Consider the following 16,527-nt stretch of genomic DNA (forward strand, 5'->3'; position numbering starts at 1 on the left):
GGTGGGGGGAGTGGGGGGAGTGGGGAATCCGCCCCGACCTGCGTCAGTGCGCTCCTCCCGGCTCCCCCGCACTCACTGCCACCGCTCCCGTTCACTCAGCGACAACAGAGAGACCGGCCTCTCGCCCTCTCCGCCCATCAAGTCTCCGGGTGTCTGAGGGGCAGGCCGCAGCGGGCGGACCTGTACAGTGTGGAAGGTTTCCGAAAAACAAAAGTGTGGGGGGTGGGGGGGGGGATTGTGCGCTTACGGGACACGGGGGAGGGGGCGGGCGTAGTGGTGGGGGGTGATGAGTGTGACGATGTGGTGGGGGGATGAGGTGGGGGAAGGTCTTTGGGCTTCCGCAGATTTCTATTTTAACGCTGCTCATTAACCTGTGGAGAAACTGTTGACATCCATCCTCCCCTCGTCTCCCCCCACCCCTCCCTCCGTCTCCCCCCACCACTCCCCCCGCATCCCCCCACCCCTCCCCCCGTCTCCCCCACCCCTCCCTCCGTCTCCCCCACCCCTCCCTCCATCTCCCCCCACCCCTCCATCTCCCCCACCGCTTCCAGGCTACATTTGTATTTTTCATTCCTGTTCTGCTTCATGGCAAAGCCAGACGCCGTGGGTTCATTAAATGAGAAATCTGTGAAATATTCATGAACAAGGGACTTGGGGAACTTCCAAGCGGCTCGGAAGAATGGGGGGGGGGGGCGTTCCGTGGCGTGGAGGGGGGTGAGGAGGGGGGGATTGGGGAGGGGCGTCTCTTAGAATCAGAATGTTTATTTATACTGCAGGAATCCGATGAGCTATAAAGCTCCAGTATTTCACAGATGTTATCCATCCCAGGGTCAGTGTTTGGTGGTGGTGGTGGGGGGGGGGTAAGCAGGTGGGGTCCCCCAGGTGAGGTGGGGTCTCCCAGGTGAGGTCCCCCAGGTGAGGTCCCCCAGGTGAGGTTTCACACTCAGGCCACGTGAAGCACAATAACCGAGCACCAGGAAGTCTCAGATATCTCTTGATCAGTGCCTGCCTCGTGCACTCATGTCCAGAAGCTTGGCCGCGCATATGATGATGATGGTGGTGGTGATGATGATCGTGGAGATGATGACGATGACGATGTTGCTGCTGCTGCTGTAGCCCTGGGTAGTTCTCTCTTGGGCGGAGAAGCTGCCAGAACCTCAAATGCCTCAAATACTTCGCCACGTGAAACGCGTTGTGTTTTTGTTGGGAAGAGGAGCCCTGCCTGGACCTGGACACCGTGGCTCCAGGAGGCTCCGTGCAGGCTCCGGGAAGATCTCGGAAGCTGCGGGAGACACGGGGGGGGGGGGGGGGCGGACGCCAGTGGGAGACAGTAGCAGGAGTTGAGGGGTGCAGGGAGACGCAGGGAGACGCAGGGAGGAGGAGGCACCGGTGCCGTCCGGGGCCCCCGTGTGGAGCTGCACTTGTTTTTCTTACCGTTTCGCTTCATCCGCCTTCTCTGCTGCTGCTGCCCAGGAGCCGCGCGGCGCCTCGTGGAGTCGAATTCCCCGTGGCCTCTGGGGAGCGCGAGAGCGAATGCGCGAGTGGCGAGAGAGAGAGTGCGTGTGAGAGTGCGTGTGAGAGTGCGTGTGAGAGTGCGTGTGAGAGTGCGTGAGGGAGTGCGTGAGTGTGTGTGTGAGAGTGCGTGAGGGAGTGCGTGAGTGTGTGTGTGAGTGCGAGTGAGGGTTGTGTGAGAGTGTGAGGGAGAGTGTGAGAGTGCGTGTGAGAGTGCGTGTGAGAGTGCGTGTGAGAGTGCGTGTGAGAGTGCGTGAGGGAGTGCGTGAGTGTGTGTGTGAGAGTGCGTGAGGGAGAGTGCGTGAGTGTGTGTGAGAGTGCGAGTGAGGGTTGTGTGAGAGTGTGAGAGTGCGTGTGAGAGTGAGTGAGAGTGATAGTTGTGTGCGAGTTGTGTGAGAGGGCGAGTGGAGAGGTCGAGTGAGAGAGTGCGAGGGTTGTGTGAGAATTGTGTGCGAGCCAATGTGTGAGAGAGTGCGAGAGTGAGGGTTGTGTGAGGGTGCGAGTTGTGTGTGAAGTGAGAGTGCGAGTGAGAATTGTGTGCGAGCCAATGTGAGAGTGTGAGAGAGTGTGAGTGTGAGAGTGAGGGTTGTGTGAGACGGCGAGTGAGAGAGTGCGAGTGAGAGTTGTGTGAGTGAGAGGGTGAGAGTGTGAGAGGGTGAGAGTGTGAGAGTGAGGGTTGTGTGAGAGTGCGAGAGTGAGAGTTGTGTGAGAGTGAGAGTTGTGTGAGAGTGAGATTTGTGTGAGAGTGAGGGTTGTGTGAGAGTGAGGGTTGTGTGAGAGTGAGAGTTGTGTGAGATTTGTGTGAGAGTGAGAGTTGTGTGAGAGTGAGAGTTGTGTGAGAGTGAGGGTTGTGTGAGAGTGAGGGTTGTGTGAGAGTGAGGGTTGTGTGAGAGTGAGGGTTGTGTGAGAGTTGTGTGAGAGTGAGGGTTGTGTGAGATTTGTGTGAGAGTGAGAGTTGTGTGAGAGTGAGAGTTGTGTGAGAGTGAGGGTTGTGTGAGAGTGAGAGTTGAGTGAGAGTTGTGTGAGAGTGAGAGTTGTGTGAGAGTGAGAGTTGTGTGAGAGTGAGAGTTGTGTGAGAGTGAGGGTTGTGTGAGAGTGAGAGTTGTGTGAGAGTGAGAGTTGTGTGAGAGTGAGGGTTGTGTGAGAGTGAGAGTTGAGTGAGAGTTGTGTGAGAGTGAGAGTTGTGTGAGAGTGAGAGTTGTGTGAGAGTGAGAGTTGTGTGAGAGTGAGGGTTGTGTGAGAGTGAGAGTTGTGTGAGAGTGAGAGTTGTGTGAGAGTGAGGGTTGTGTGAGAGTGAGGGTTGTGTGAGATTTGTGTGAGAGTGAGAGTTGTGTGAGAGTGAGAGTTGTGTGAGAGTGAGGGTTGTGTGAGATTTGTGTGAGAGTGAGAGTTGAGTGAGAGTTGTGTGAGAGTGAGAGGGTGAGAGTGTGAGAGTGAGGGTTGTGTGAGAGTGTGAGAGTGAGAGTTGTGTGAGAGTGAGAGTTGTGTGAGAGTGAGGGTTGTGTGAGAGTGAGAGTTGTGTGAGAGTGAGAGTTGTGTGAGAGTGAGGGTTGTGTGAGAGTGAGAGTTGTGTGAGAGTGAGAGTTGTGTGAGAGTGAGGGTTGTGTGAGAGTGAGGGTTGTGTGAGAGTGAGATTTGTGTGAGAGTGAGAGTTGTGTGAGATTTGTGTGAGAGTGAGAGTTGTGTGAGAGTGAGAGTTGTGTGAGAGTGAGAGTTGTGTGAGAGTGAGGGTTGTGTGAGAGTGAGAGTTGTGTGAGAGTGAGAGTTGTGTGAGAGTGAGAGTTGTGTGAGATTTGTGTGAGAGTGAGGGTTGTGTGAGAGTGAGGGTTGTGTGAGAGTGAGAGTTGTGTGAGATTTGTGTGAGAGTGAGGGTTGTGTGAGAGTGAGAGTTGTGTGAGAGTGAGAGTTGTGTGAGAGTGAGATTTGTGTGAGAGTGAGAGTTGTGTGAGATTTGTGTGAGAGTGAGAGTTGTGTGAGAGTGAGAGTTGTGTGAGAGTGAGATTTGTGTGAGAGTGAGAGTTGTGTGAGAATGAGAGTTGTGTGAGAGTGAGGGTTGTGTGAGAGTGAGGGTTGTGTGAGAGTGAGATTTGTGTGAGAGTGAGAGTTGTGTGAGAATGAGAGTTGTGTGAGAGTGAGGGTTGTGTGAGAGTGAGGGTTGTGTGAGAGTGCGAGAGTGAGAGTTGTGTGAGAGTGAGGGAGTGAGGGTTGTGTGAGAGTGAGGGTTGTGTGAGAGTGAGAGTTGTGTGAGAGTGAGGGTTGTGTGAGAGTGAGGGTTGTGTGAGAGTGAGAGTTGTGTGAGAGTGAGGGTTGTGTGAGAGAGTGAGGGTTGTGTGAGACGGCGAGTGAGAGAGTGAGGGTTGTGTGAGAGAGTGTGAGAGAGTGTGAGTGAGAGTGTGAGAGAGAGTGAGAGAGTGAGAGTGTGAGAGAGTGAGGGTTGTGTGAGAGTTGTGTGAGAGTTGTGTGAGAGTTGTGTGAGAGTGGGGGTTGTGTGAGACGGCGAGTGAGAGAGTGAGAGTGAGAGAGAGTGAGAGTGAGAGTGTGAGAGTGTGAGTGAGAGTGTGAGAGTGTGAGTGAGAGAGTGAGAGTGTGAGAGAGTGTGAGAGAGTGTGAGAGAGTGTGAGAGTGTGAGTGAGAGTGTGAGAGAGTGAGGGTTGTGTGAGACGGCGAGTGGGAGCGCTCAGGCGGGTGCACGCTGACCGGTCCGCTGCTGGTGTTGACCGTGATTGAGAATCCAACTCAGGTCTCAGTGTTCGTGACTCCGTCACCGATCCTCATCTTCACACACAAAGACAAAGATCCCCCGTATAACCCAAACAGACTGCTGGGGCAAGTGCAGTTAGTGAGTAACACCTCTGAAGGCCGACACGGCACACAACTGGGTGGGCGGGCAGATCCTTGCCCGGCCACCTTTGTCTCTCCAAGTGCTGATGTTTGCACACCACAGTCGGTACTAATTTAAGGGCGAGTCTATATCTAGGGGACAACCAGAACTGGCTCAGATTATCGTCTGAATGTAATTCGGATTCGTCGTTTTTGTAGCGCGGCGCGCTAACCGCTGCGCCACCGCTCCCCCCCAGACACGCGCCCCCGCAGGTGCGAGAGCGCCACGTGGCCCTGGATGAGCGAGTCGCTGTGACCACGCGCGGGGGGGGGACAATCGTGAAGGGAGCCGCAGCCACCAGGGCTCACAGCGCTGTGCATGACGAGGGAGCTCACCCCCCCACCTCTCTGCCCCCCCCCCCCACTCTGCTCCCCCCCCCTCTTCTCCTCTGCTCCCCCCCTCTGCCTCACCCCCTCTGCCCCTCCTCCCCCCCCCAGGGTATTCGTCTGGACCCCCCCAGCATGGCCCAGTGAGCAGTCGCCGGCCCCCAGCTGCCCCCGCTCCCTCCCACCTCTCACCTCTCCAGGTGAGCTCCCCCCCCCCTCAATGCCCTGACACCCATCAGCTGTGCGAGCAAGTCCCATACCTCTGCTATGAAGCTGGGCTATTGTCCGAAACGTCGGCGATCACGTGCGTGCGTGTTTCATAACGAGGGCCGTGTTACTGGCGAATGTGTCGATGTTTATGATGTTACAGCTGCTGCTGGTATGATGCTGCTGCTGTTATGATGCTGCTGCTGGTATCATGCTGCTGCTGGTATGATGCTGCTGCTGGTATGATGCTGCTGCTGTTATGATGCTGTTATGAGGATGCTGCTGGTATGATGCTGCTGCTGGTATGACGCTGCTGTTGTTGCTATGATGCTGCTGCTGTATTGAGGCTGCTGTTGTTGGGCTATCGCTCGAGGCAGCCTCAGCTCCCAGGAGCCGACAGCCGTGAGAGTGACGAGTGAGTGACGAGGTCTGATTAATTCACCGGAGCAACCACCGTCCCCCCCCCCTCCTCCCCGTCCGCTCTCCTGGGGGGAAATTCCCGTGCACCCCCAGCGCCCCCCCCCATCCCAAGTGGGGGTGGAGGGGGTAGGGGGCAGACAGCGTTCAGCCACGCGCCGCGGGGGGTAGCCCCCCCCCCCTCTCTCTGTAGAGACGCCCCGGCACGACTCGGAATGATTCCCGCCGGAGTCGTTGCTGTTCGCGTTACACCAAGTAATCATCCTGCAGCAGCAGCACCATCACTCGCGTTCTCCCCTCGTCCTTCGCCGTGTGGCCGCTGTCGCTGTCGCTGCAGGGCAATAGCGAGCTGTGGTTCACATTGAGAGGTCGTCGCCCCAGGATGATTTGCGGAGCGGAGCATCGCTGTGATGACGCCTCCGCCTCCCTCCCTCCGTATTTGCAAATCGGGTGCCGAATCGTTTCATGCTCCAGGGTTCTGTTCTGGGCACCACTGAACGGAGATTTTTTAAAATGAATTTTCCATTCGTCATCATCATCAGCGGCGAGTAGAGCCGCCTCTGCCGTTGCCATAGTTTGTGTGCGGTCGCGAGTTCGGGTGGTGGTCCGTGAGATCCGAAGCCAGGGAGCTCGTGCGCCAGGCTTCTGCGAGGAGGAGTTTTTGTGGCTTCTTGTGCAGCACATTCGGCCTTCCAAGCATCATCGTGAGGGTTCAAGTTGCACCGTTATAATCACCAGGGTCTCATCAGCAGTACACCAGGACCCATTCACAACAGACAGGGACCTGCAGGATTGTTTCAAGCGAGACAGGGACCTGCAGGATTGGTTCAAGCGAGACAGGGACCTGCAGGATTGGTTCAAGCGAGACAGGGACCTGCAGGATTGGTTCAAGCGAGTCTGACTGCTGACGAGCCACTGAATGCCAAAACCGGTGCGGAGTTTTTCGTGGGTTGAACCAATGCCGCTGACAATGTCGTGACGAGGCCGATGAGAGGTGCACATCATCATCATCCTCGTGGGGTTGTAGATGCAGAGACCCCGATATGTAAAGGAGGCGGATTGTGGGGTTATATATTTATTTATATTCATGAGTATTTGCGTGATCACCTGCGCAGGTGGCTCCCGCTGCTGCCGGCCTCCGTCTATCCCGGGGCGGAACGAGTCTGGGCGCGTGCCGAGTGCGAGACGGGAAGCGACTTGGGCACGAGTCGTACGTGGGACGCGTGAGACGCGTGAGACGGGGCCGTGCGCGAGACGCGTGTGTGACGGGACCCCGCGGGTGATGGCGCTGCTCTCCGACAATTATAATTACCAGTCCGATCGCAAGTGGCGTCTCCAAAGCCACCGTCTTAGTCGGGCAGCCTTGGCGGGGAGAGGACAGGGGATGGGGTGCAGAGGGGGGAGGAGGCGAGGGTAATAGCGGGCAGCGTGTGCAGGAGGGCTGCTTCTAGACGGCGTTTGTGGTAGGGTCAGTGCAGTGGATAGGGGGAATGGTACTGGAGTTGTAAACGGGTTGGAGTTGGGATTGGCGTTGCGCAGTTACTCTGCTGAGTGTCGTGGCCAGGACTATGGCTGTGTTCGCGATAGTGTGGTGGCTATGGCTGTGTTCGCGATAGTGTGGTGGCTATGGTTGCGTTCGCGTTGTTGGCTGTGGTTGTCGCCGTTGCGGTCCGCGTTGGGTGTCGTGAGCGGTGAGGAGCGGTCAGGCTGTGGCTGACCGTCTCGCCGCCTCTGGGCGTCAGCGCGCATCGCTGTGCCGACGTCGCCCCCTGCTGCCCGCAGCCTCAATCACGCGGGGAGCAGCGGTCAGCGAGCGGGGGGGGGGTCATTGACAGGGGGGATCATTTATCAGGGCTCAGTAAGCGGGGATCATCGATTAGGGATCGTGGATACAGGATTCTGTATCCGGGATTAAAGATCGCGGAGGAGGAGGAGGGCCGTCGTGTATGGAGGACGAGGAGGGATCAGGGCGTGGTGGATGCGGGGGCCTTGCACTGGGCGAGTTTGCGGGTCGTGGAGGAGGGATCAATGAGGAGGGATCGTGTCTCAGGGCCCACGCTGCAGGCAGCAGGGAATAGGGATCACGCGGAATCAATGTCGCGCTCCGTGTGGGGCCCCCCTCGTCGCGTTAGTGGCCGCAGGGGGAGTTGGGGGTGGCGGGCTGGGAGGGGGGGAGGGACACGTGGGGAGTGGTGGAGGGGGGGTGGTGGTGGTGGGGGGTACACTTGAAGTGGCGCTCCCCCCACCACCTCCCCCCCACCCCCCATTTGCATCTCGCGGTGGGTGGGGCGAGGGGGTTCAAAGCGAGTCCCCGGCGCTTGAGGATTAAGCATTGCGTGAAGAATCGCAATGCACCACTCGCCCCCCCCCACACCCCGAGCCCCCCCCCACACCCCGAGCCCCCCGCCCACACCCCATCGCGACCCCACGCGTGGGGTCTTGAGTCGGCGTCCCGCTTTTTGCAGGTGACCCCCGTGCAAGCAAGGGGGGTCTGATCCGGCGGGAGGTGGCGTGGTGTGTGTGGTGTGTGTGTAGTGTGTGTGGTGTGTGTTGTGTTGTGTGTGTTGTGTGGAGTGTGTGTAGTGTGTGTAGTGTGTGTAGTGTGCGGTGTGTGTGTGTGGTGTGCGTGGTGTGTGTGTGCGTGGTGTGTGTGTGCGTGGTGTGTGTGGTGTGTGTAGTGTGTGTGTTGTGTGGTGTGTGTTGTGTGGTGTGTGTGGTGTGTGTGTATGTGTGGTGTGTGTAGTGTGTGCGGTGTGTGTGTGTGGTGTGTGTGTGCGTGGTGTGTGTGTAGTGGTGCGTTGTGTGGTGTGTGTGTGTTAGCTGGGGGGGGGGGGGAGATATCGGCATTGTCATTGGAGCCGCCACTGGGTGTGAGGGGTAGGAGTAAAGCCCCAGCCACGTTCGCACCCCTCACCCCTCACCCCGAGCGCCTTTGTTTCTCCCCCCCCCCCTCCTCCCCCCTCGACAACAAAAGCGGCGCCTCCGGATTAATTTCATAGCAGGACACGGGCCGCCCCCCGCCCCCCACGCCCCCCTCTCGCCACGCGGCCCCCACTCGCAGTGCAAAATGTCCTTCGCTTAACATTTCACTTAATTACAGAGCTCGTGGACATGCTAATGAGGCTGGCCACGCGGCGGCCGGTCGTGGCGTCCGTGCGCCGTTCCGTCCGTGCGTCAAATATCTCTATTTTGGTAGCGCGCTGGCGGGAGGTAGCAGGGGCAGAGGGGGGGGCTGGAGGGGGGGGGGGCTGGAGGGGGAGGGAGGGGGGGGGCAGCCACTAATGAGATCCAGCGCCGTGTAACCCGCGGAGAAGTGCGCGCCGCGCTATCTCCGCCGTGCGAGCGGCGCGGAGCAGCGCCGCTAATCTGCCGCTAACAGGCGGCCCAGTCATCAGCCCCAAAAAACTCGCAGCTCATTTGCTTATGAATAGTCATGCGGAGATAGCGCCTCGGCCGCCTCCTCCTCCTCTCTCCTCCTCCTTCTCTCTGAGTGGCCGCTAACGTCACTTGATATTCACGGCACACATCAGATTTGCATGCCGCGCGCCGTGGCTGTGGCCGTGTCGCTCTCTCTCTCTCTGTATTTATTTATTTTATTTCTCAAAACTTTGGCTCATTATCTCGGTGGCCATAAATGTGCAGATAAAACACACGCGGCCCCCCACCCCACCCCCCCAATTCGTAAGCAAATTCCTCGCGCGCCGCTTTCTTCATGCGAGGCGACCATAGCGCCGCTCGAGATACTTGATGATTTATATTTGTCCCCGTGCACCCTATCTGTGCTCATTTCACTTCACCCACACACACACGAGATACACACACACACAGATGATACACGTTCAGAGATACACACACAAACAAAGGTCTCACTCCATCCCGTGTAGCCTACGCAGGCCGATGGGGCAAGGGATTTTTAGCGAACGGTATCTACAAAGACCGGAACGGCGCACGAATGGGTGGTGTAGCCGGAACGACCACCCACCCCCAGCCGCCTTTGTCTCCCTGGTTATGATGTTTGCGCATCGCGCCGGGTGCTCACATGTGGCTGAGTCGACCTAGGGGAGACCCAGTGATATTTTGTCGTGAGCGAGAATCGAACTCGGATGGCCGGGTTCGTAGCGCAGTGCACTACCGCTCCCCATGACAACATTAGAACAAGAACAGCGGCCATTCTCAACTAAGTGTCTGTGAAGTCATCGCGGCGCTTGTGCCAGGCTAGGTGCACTTCTAATCCGCATGAAGTGTCGAAGGCTCGCTGACATGTGTTCACGGGACAGACGTAGTTGCCATGGATTGACTGAGATGACTGCAGATGCACCACTTGGGTTCCCTGCTGTGCCAACTTGCTGTATTTTAACCACCTGGCGCTCCGACCGTTGTTGTGAGCGTCGCTCGTCCGTCCCCCGCTTTTGTTGGATGGAGACTGCCTCCCACTGCCCAGCAGCGTCCTTCACGAGCCTCCTCCACAGAATCCGATCTTGGCACTGCTGGTACCAATCGTCGGCAAGTCCACTCAGCTCCACATCCTCCTGTACCACATCACTCCATCTCTTCTCTAGCCCGTGCTGCGCCCGTTCAGCACCCTCTATTCGATCAAACATTAGCTGCATGGGCAAGCAGTGTGGCTGGACATGAGGGCTACATGACCCAGCCAACACAGCCGTTCAAGCATAAAGGGAAGGCATAACTCGGCACGGACTGTAGAAGAGATGGACTGATATGGTGCAGGAGGATATAAGCCGAGCGGACTTGCCGAAGACTGGTACCAGCGGTGTCAAGATCGGCCGGCCTCTGTAAATGTGGCTTGTGAAGGGCGCTACTGGGCAGTTGGAAGAAGTCGCCCTCCAACAGCAGCGGAGGGCAGAGGTGTGACGCTCACAACAATGAGTGGCGCACCAGGCGACTAAAATACATTAAGTTGGCACAGTGGGGAGCACAGGTGGTGCAACTGCCAGTCATCCCAGTCAACCCGTGGCACCTGGGTCCGTTCCATGACCTCTTGCAAGCAAGCCTTGTACACCTCAGATGGCCTCAAAGTGCACCTAGCCTGGCACACGTGCCGTGGTGACGTCACCTGCAAACTTAGTGGCGAATTATGGCTATTGTTGTTGTTGTTGCTTTTGTGTGGTCGTGGTGGGAGATGGGAGGGAGAGTCGGAGCGAGAGTTCGCTATATGAAAGCATGCGGCCCGTATCTTAGGCGAGCAATTGGAAGGAGCTGATGAGGAGACAGACGTCCGCTCAGAGCTCATCAGAGGATTAGGATTACTGGGGGACGTGAGGAGCAGGAGCAGGAGGAGGAGCAGGCGCCGTTATCGGCGGTAGCAGCTCTGGTCGTGACGGAACGGGGCCTGCATGGGGGGCGGGCGGGGGGGATGGGGTGGGGGGATTGGGGGGAGCAGGGGGCTCCCTACCCCCCCCCCCCCCACGGCTCCTCCAGATGAGGCAGCAGGTATTTTTTTTTATCCCTAGAAATTAAAAAGGGAAATTGTGCCCGTGGTGCCGCCGCGCCCACCGCTCTCCGCGTGTGACGCGCGGCGAGCGGCGTGTGACGCGTCTCCTGTATTGTTATTGTTGTTGTTGCCACCTGTTGTCTGTAAACAGATGGCAACAACGTGGAGTGGCCAGCAACAACTGGCACGGTAAAAGTTGTAATCGTTCACAGGTTTCTTAAATTGAGCAAGGTTGTTGCGTTAATAGCTCTGGGGGAAGAGGGAGGATGATGGGAGGAGGAACTTCCGTAGTGAAGCAGCACGAGGGAAGACGCAGAAAGAGAAGTGAGGTGACCTGCAGTTTGGTGAGTGGGTGGGTGGGTGAGTGAGTGAGTGAGTGGGTGGGTGAGTGGGTGGGTTGGTGGATGAGTGGGTGAGTGGGTGGGTGGATGGGTGGGTGGGTGAGTGGGTGGGTGAGTGAGTGGGTGGGTGAGTGGGTGAGTGGGTGGGTGAGTGGGTGGGTGAGTGGGTGGGTGAGTGAGAGGATGAGTGGGTGAGTGAGTGGGTGGGTGAGTGATTAGAGAGGATGAGTGGGTAAGTTAGTGTGATTTGACCAGTAGTGTCCAGATTGGCCTTTGTGGAGGAGGTTCGTGAAGGACGCTGCTGAGGAGTTGGAGGCAGTCGCCCACCAGCAACAACGAAGGGCAGAGGAGCGACGCTCACAACGAGAGGAGCACCGAGCGGCTAGAACACGGCGAGTAATCTCACTCAGTCAACTCGTGGCACCTGGGTCTGTTCCGTGACCTCCTGTCAGAGGGCCTTCGACACTTCACGTCGCCTCAAAGTGCACCTGGCCTGGCACAAGCGCCGAGGTGACGTCAGAGTGATTGAGAACCCGGCACTCACCGATTCCCTCGTCGCTCGTGGGCAGTCGCCTCCTTGTCACTGTTCTATCGCGACTACCACGGTCACTCTTCCCGTGAACTTCACTGGTTGATTCCTGCACCCATCTCAATCGCAGTGTGTTCAACTTCCACCACACTGCATGCAGGTCATAAAAAAGAGACAAGGACAAAGATCCCCCATATAGCCTTAACAGACTGTTGGGGCAAGTGCTATTCACGAGCACCTATGAAGGCCGGAACGGTACACGAGGGGGTGGGTGGTCAGCACCACGCCCGATCGCCTTTGACTCCCCAGTGGCGATGATTACACATCACACCAGGTACTCATTTGAGGCTGAATCGACCTAGGGGATGCACAGGACCGGTTCAACTAATCGTCACTGGTGTTAACCGTGAGCGGGAATCCAACTCGGGTAGCCGGGTTCATAGTGCAGCATGCTAACCACTACACTACCGGTCCCCAGCCACTCACACCCACTCACTCACAACCACTCACAACAACAACAACCGCCATTCGCCACTAAGTGGCGGTGACGTCACCACGGCGCTTGTGCCAGGCCATGTGCACCTTGAGGCCACGTGAAGTGTTTGAACGCCCGCTGGCAGGAGGTCACGGGGCAGACCCATGTGCCACGGGTCGACTGACTGAGATGACCGAGATGACTGGCTGATGCACCACCTGTGCCGCCTACTGTGCCAACTTGCTGTGCTTTAGCCACTCGGCGCTCCGCTCGTTGTTGTGAGAGCCGCTCCTCCGCCCTCCGTTGTTGTTGGAGGGCGACTGCCTCCAACTGCCCAGTAGCGTCCTTCACGAGCCTCCTCCACAGAGGCCGATCTTGACACCGCTGGTACCAGTCACCGGCAAGTCCACTCAGCTCCACGTCCTCCTGTACCACATCACTCCATCTCTTCTCTAGCCCGTGCCGCGCCCGTTTAGCCCCCTCGATCCGGCCGAACAAAAGCTGTTTAGGCATGCGGTGGCTGGGCATGCGGGCTACATGACCTAGCCAACGCAGCCTTGCCTGCCGGAGGAGCTCACCGATGGGACTTTGCCCAGATCTTTCAAGGATTTGTGAGCTCCTCACACAATCCAGCCTGGTTAAACTCAGGATGGATCGTAGGCAGGCCAGCCTAAATGTTTCCAACCGGCGAAGATGCTCCATTAGGGGGGTCCACGTTTCGCAAGCGTAGAGAAGGGAGGGAATGACTCACACCCACTCACTCACAACCACTCACACCCACTCACTCACACCCACTCACACCCACTCACTCACTCACCCCTACTTACTCTCACTCACTCACTCACACCCACTCACTCACACCCACTCACACCCACTTACTCACTCACCCCCACTTACTCTCACTCACTCACTCACACCTACTCACTCACACCCACTCACACCCACTCACACCCACTCACTCACTCACCCCCACTTACTCTCACTCACACCCACTCACTCACACCCACTCACTCACACCCACTCACTCACCCTCACTCACACCCACTTAGTCACACTCACTCACTCACACCCACTCACTCACAGCAACTCACACCCACTCACCCACACTCACTCACACCCACTCACACCCACTCACTCACCCCCACTCACACCCAATTACTCACACTCACTCACTCACACCCGCTCACTCACTCACAGCAACTCACACCCACTACTTTGACAAACACGGGAGTGGTGTAGCCAGCACCACGCCTGTCTCCCTTTGTCTCCCCAATGTTGATGTTCACACATCACATCAGATAATTTACAGCACTTTGTTTATTCCACTGCTGGATGAAAGCCTGCCCACATCATATCAGTCATGGGATTTGTTTGGCTATACCTCACCACGCTGGGCAGTGCAGGTTGGTGAAGGTGGTAGTCAGGACAGCTTCAAATCTCACTCAACACCGATGTAACCTGGGTTCATAGCGCAGTGTACTAACCACTGCGCCACCGTTCCCTACGAACAAACAGCATCACACGCTCTCAAGAGACGATTCCCTCTGTGGTACATACAGACTGTTGGAGCAAAGACAAACTCCTCCGTACAGATGTTTTAAAGAAGCATGCTGTTACATCATGGGACCTGCTTTGCCTGCACCAAAATATGAGAAGAGGTTTTCCACTTTTTTCTGGCAACAAAACAGCTGTTAAGTTGTTTAAACACCAAACTGAAACCCTTTACACCGTTTTGAGAATAGGCTCAAAAGAAAGTTGTCTCTGGTGTGGACCAATCAGTTTCAAAGACAATGCATCAAATATTATCAGAGTACGTTTTTTGTTTGCATTCTGACCACAAGTATTGTGGTTAATGCAGACATGTTGCTGGTAAAAAAAGGTTTCAGTTTGGTGTTTAACATCTTAACACCTGTTTTGTTGCCAGAAAAAGGGAAAACCCTATTCTCAAGCATGCTGTGAGTGAGCACTTATTAAGGCTGGCACAACGCACGAGGAGTGCTACGGCGGACAGCACACTTTGCCGTCTTTGTCTCCCCGGTGTTGATGTTTACAAACTACACCAGGTATTCATTTAAGGCTGAGTCGACCTATGGGAGATCCGGAACCAGTTCAGATATTCACCACTGATGTTAGCTGTGGTCAGGAACCACACTCGAGTAACCAGGTTGATAGCGCAGTGCGCTCACCACTGCACCATCACTCCACATGTTGAGACACACACAATATCATATTGACATACGGGAGGTTCATGGCAGGTTCAGATATTCGCCACAGATGGCAGTCGTGACCGGGAACTGAACTTAGTTTGCCGGGTTTGTTGCACAGTGCGCCAAGCACGAACACCGCCGCTTATGGCTCGCAACCACTGCCGCGCTCGCGCACACGAACACACGCACACCCACGCACGCACACACCCACGCACGCCCGTCCGCCGTGAAGGAGCGTGTGGGTCCCCCGGTGTGCACGCGCGCGTGCCGTGCTCGCGAGCTGTGGCTCATTCTCCATGGATTCTGGCCTCTGTTGTGCAACAAGAATTGTGACAACACGACTCGCTTCTCCTTTTTGTTTCTCAGAAGTGAAGTGGCTCTTCCCTGCATGCATTGCCCGTATGCCCTCCCATCACTCTCGCCCATTAACACCATGGGGCCGACTGCCGATGATTCGTTTAGAAGATGTTTATCAGACGCATCGCACTTTCAAACGCCCGGACGGGTGTACGTTTACGCGCATGTAAATACTGCCCCTCCTCCCATTCCCCATTAATGAAATCTGAAATTTGAAACCGCGATTTCACGAGGCACGGCGAGAAATTTCACACGCGCGCCGTTGCCGTGGCGACATGAATGGCGAGCGGTGCTCTCGGGCTCTGCATCTCCGAGCCACACGCCGATGATTTCACGGCCTCGGTCACGTTTCATTGAACATTAATGGACACGGCAGCCCCCCCCCACGCCCCAACCTTCCAATCTACAAGGGGGGGCCGGTCGGGGGGGTGGGCATAGGGCGAAAAATCCCACAAAATAAAGAAGCCCTTGTCATAACAGGCGTGATGTATCATGGAGGCAGGAGGAGCGCCGAGCTCGTTTCGCGATGCGATAGCCGAGTTTGGCGTCAACAGGTTATCAGCCAGGAGCAGCAGGGCTGGCTGGACCATAACCGGAAGCAGATGCTCCCAGTGTCTCGACCGCAGACCCTGCCCGCTGGCTTGCACCACCTCCGTGGACCCGCGGGGATCTGCCCTCGTCCCTTGGCCGATTGGTGCCGGTGTCCCGCTATCGTGCCCTCCCGCTCTCCTCTGTGTCACCGACGTCAACCAGAAAATTTATTTGCGGTCTCCCGCCGCGGGATGATGCTGCAAAAAGCGTGCGGTTGGGCGGTAGCGTGGCGCGCGGCCCTCGCTCGCGGGCGACGGGGCGAGGAGCGGCGCTCCGCTTCGCTCGGGCCCGGTTGGGGCGCCGTCCACGTCGCGTGGCCCGGGGCCCCTTGGCTCAGAGACAAAGAGGAGCAGCTCCGGCCTCCGTAGCCTCCCGACATGGTGGGCCCCATCTGACCCGGCGGCGATGGCATCGTACGCTCGCCTAACCAGCCTTCGCTCCGCGTTGGTTGCGGCTCATGAACACAGGCCCCCGTGCCAATGTGGCCCACGGCTTTCTTCTTACAGCGCAAAATAATGATTCACGTGGTTGGGGAGAATATAAGTAACTCAATAAATCATCAGACAATATGCCTGATTGAGCCTGACTGCTGACGTGCTATGGAATGTTGAAACTGGTCCAGAGTGCGCTTGTGTTGAACCAATACTGCTCAAATGGTGCACTCCCCGATGGCCCTGGAGGGACATATTTGGGAAGGAGGTGAATTGTCTGCTTATTGATTTAGTTTCTTCTGATTGTGTATGCTATTTTCGATCTCCAGGAATTATCCAGGTCAAATATTTAAATCGGTAAAGTAAAAAATTAATAATAATGGGTACCTGGGTGAGGCCACGCCACAGCGTCATGGTCTGCAGTGTCCCGTGCTTTCAGTCCTCCACCCAGTCCAGGCAGAAGGCAAGAACTATCATCCTCCTTAATATGCGTCGCGGTTGGCACTTGTCCGCTGCAATGTGGAGGTCGTATCCAAGCAGAACCTGACGAACAACAAGACGTAGACAAATGAGGAATGCACATGGATGGACGCACTGCGACTCGCCCTCACGCGTGAATGCGGTGGTAGAAATGTTGCTGGTGAAACAACGCTAAGAGCAATATCCACAGGCAAAGGAGGTCCCTCTAATGCATTCATTAATAAATACGGTTCCTCCCATGCAGTAGATCTCGAGGCGCTAAAACATGGTGGGGGGGACATTTGAGAAAATGACAAAAGATTTAGTCCGTAAAGAAGTGAT

The 16,527-nt window shown here is 56.6% G+C and overlaps 1 long non-coding RNA gene across 1 annotated transcript; it reads right to left on the bottom strand.

Moving 5' to 3' along the window:
* Positions 1–1,490: 1,490 nt before the first annotated feature.
* On the bottom strand, positions 1,491–16,171 carry LOC144946735 (uncharacterized). Its single transcript, XR_013639942.1, has 3 exons — positions 16,114–16,171; positions 4,210–4,287; positions 1,491–1,514 (listed from the first exon to the last, which is right to left on the bottom strand). It is a non-coding gene; the product is annotated as an uncharacterized LOC144946735 (long non-coding RNA).
* Positions 16,172–16,527: the final 356 nt, after the last annotated feature.

Source organism: Lampetra fluviatilis, chromosome 42 (genome assembly GCF_964198595.1).
Source record: "Lampetra fluviatilis chromosome 42, kcLamFluv1.1, whole genome shotgun sequence".
Lineage (NCBI taxonomy): Eukaryota > Metazoa > Chordata > Hyperoartia > Petromyzontiformes > Petromyzontidae > Lampetra > Lampetra fluviatilis.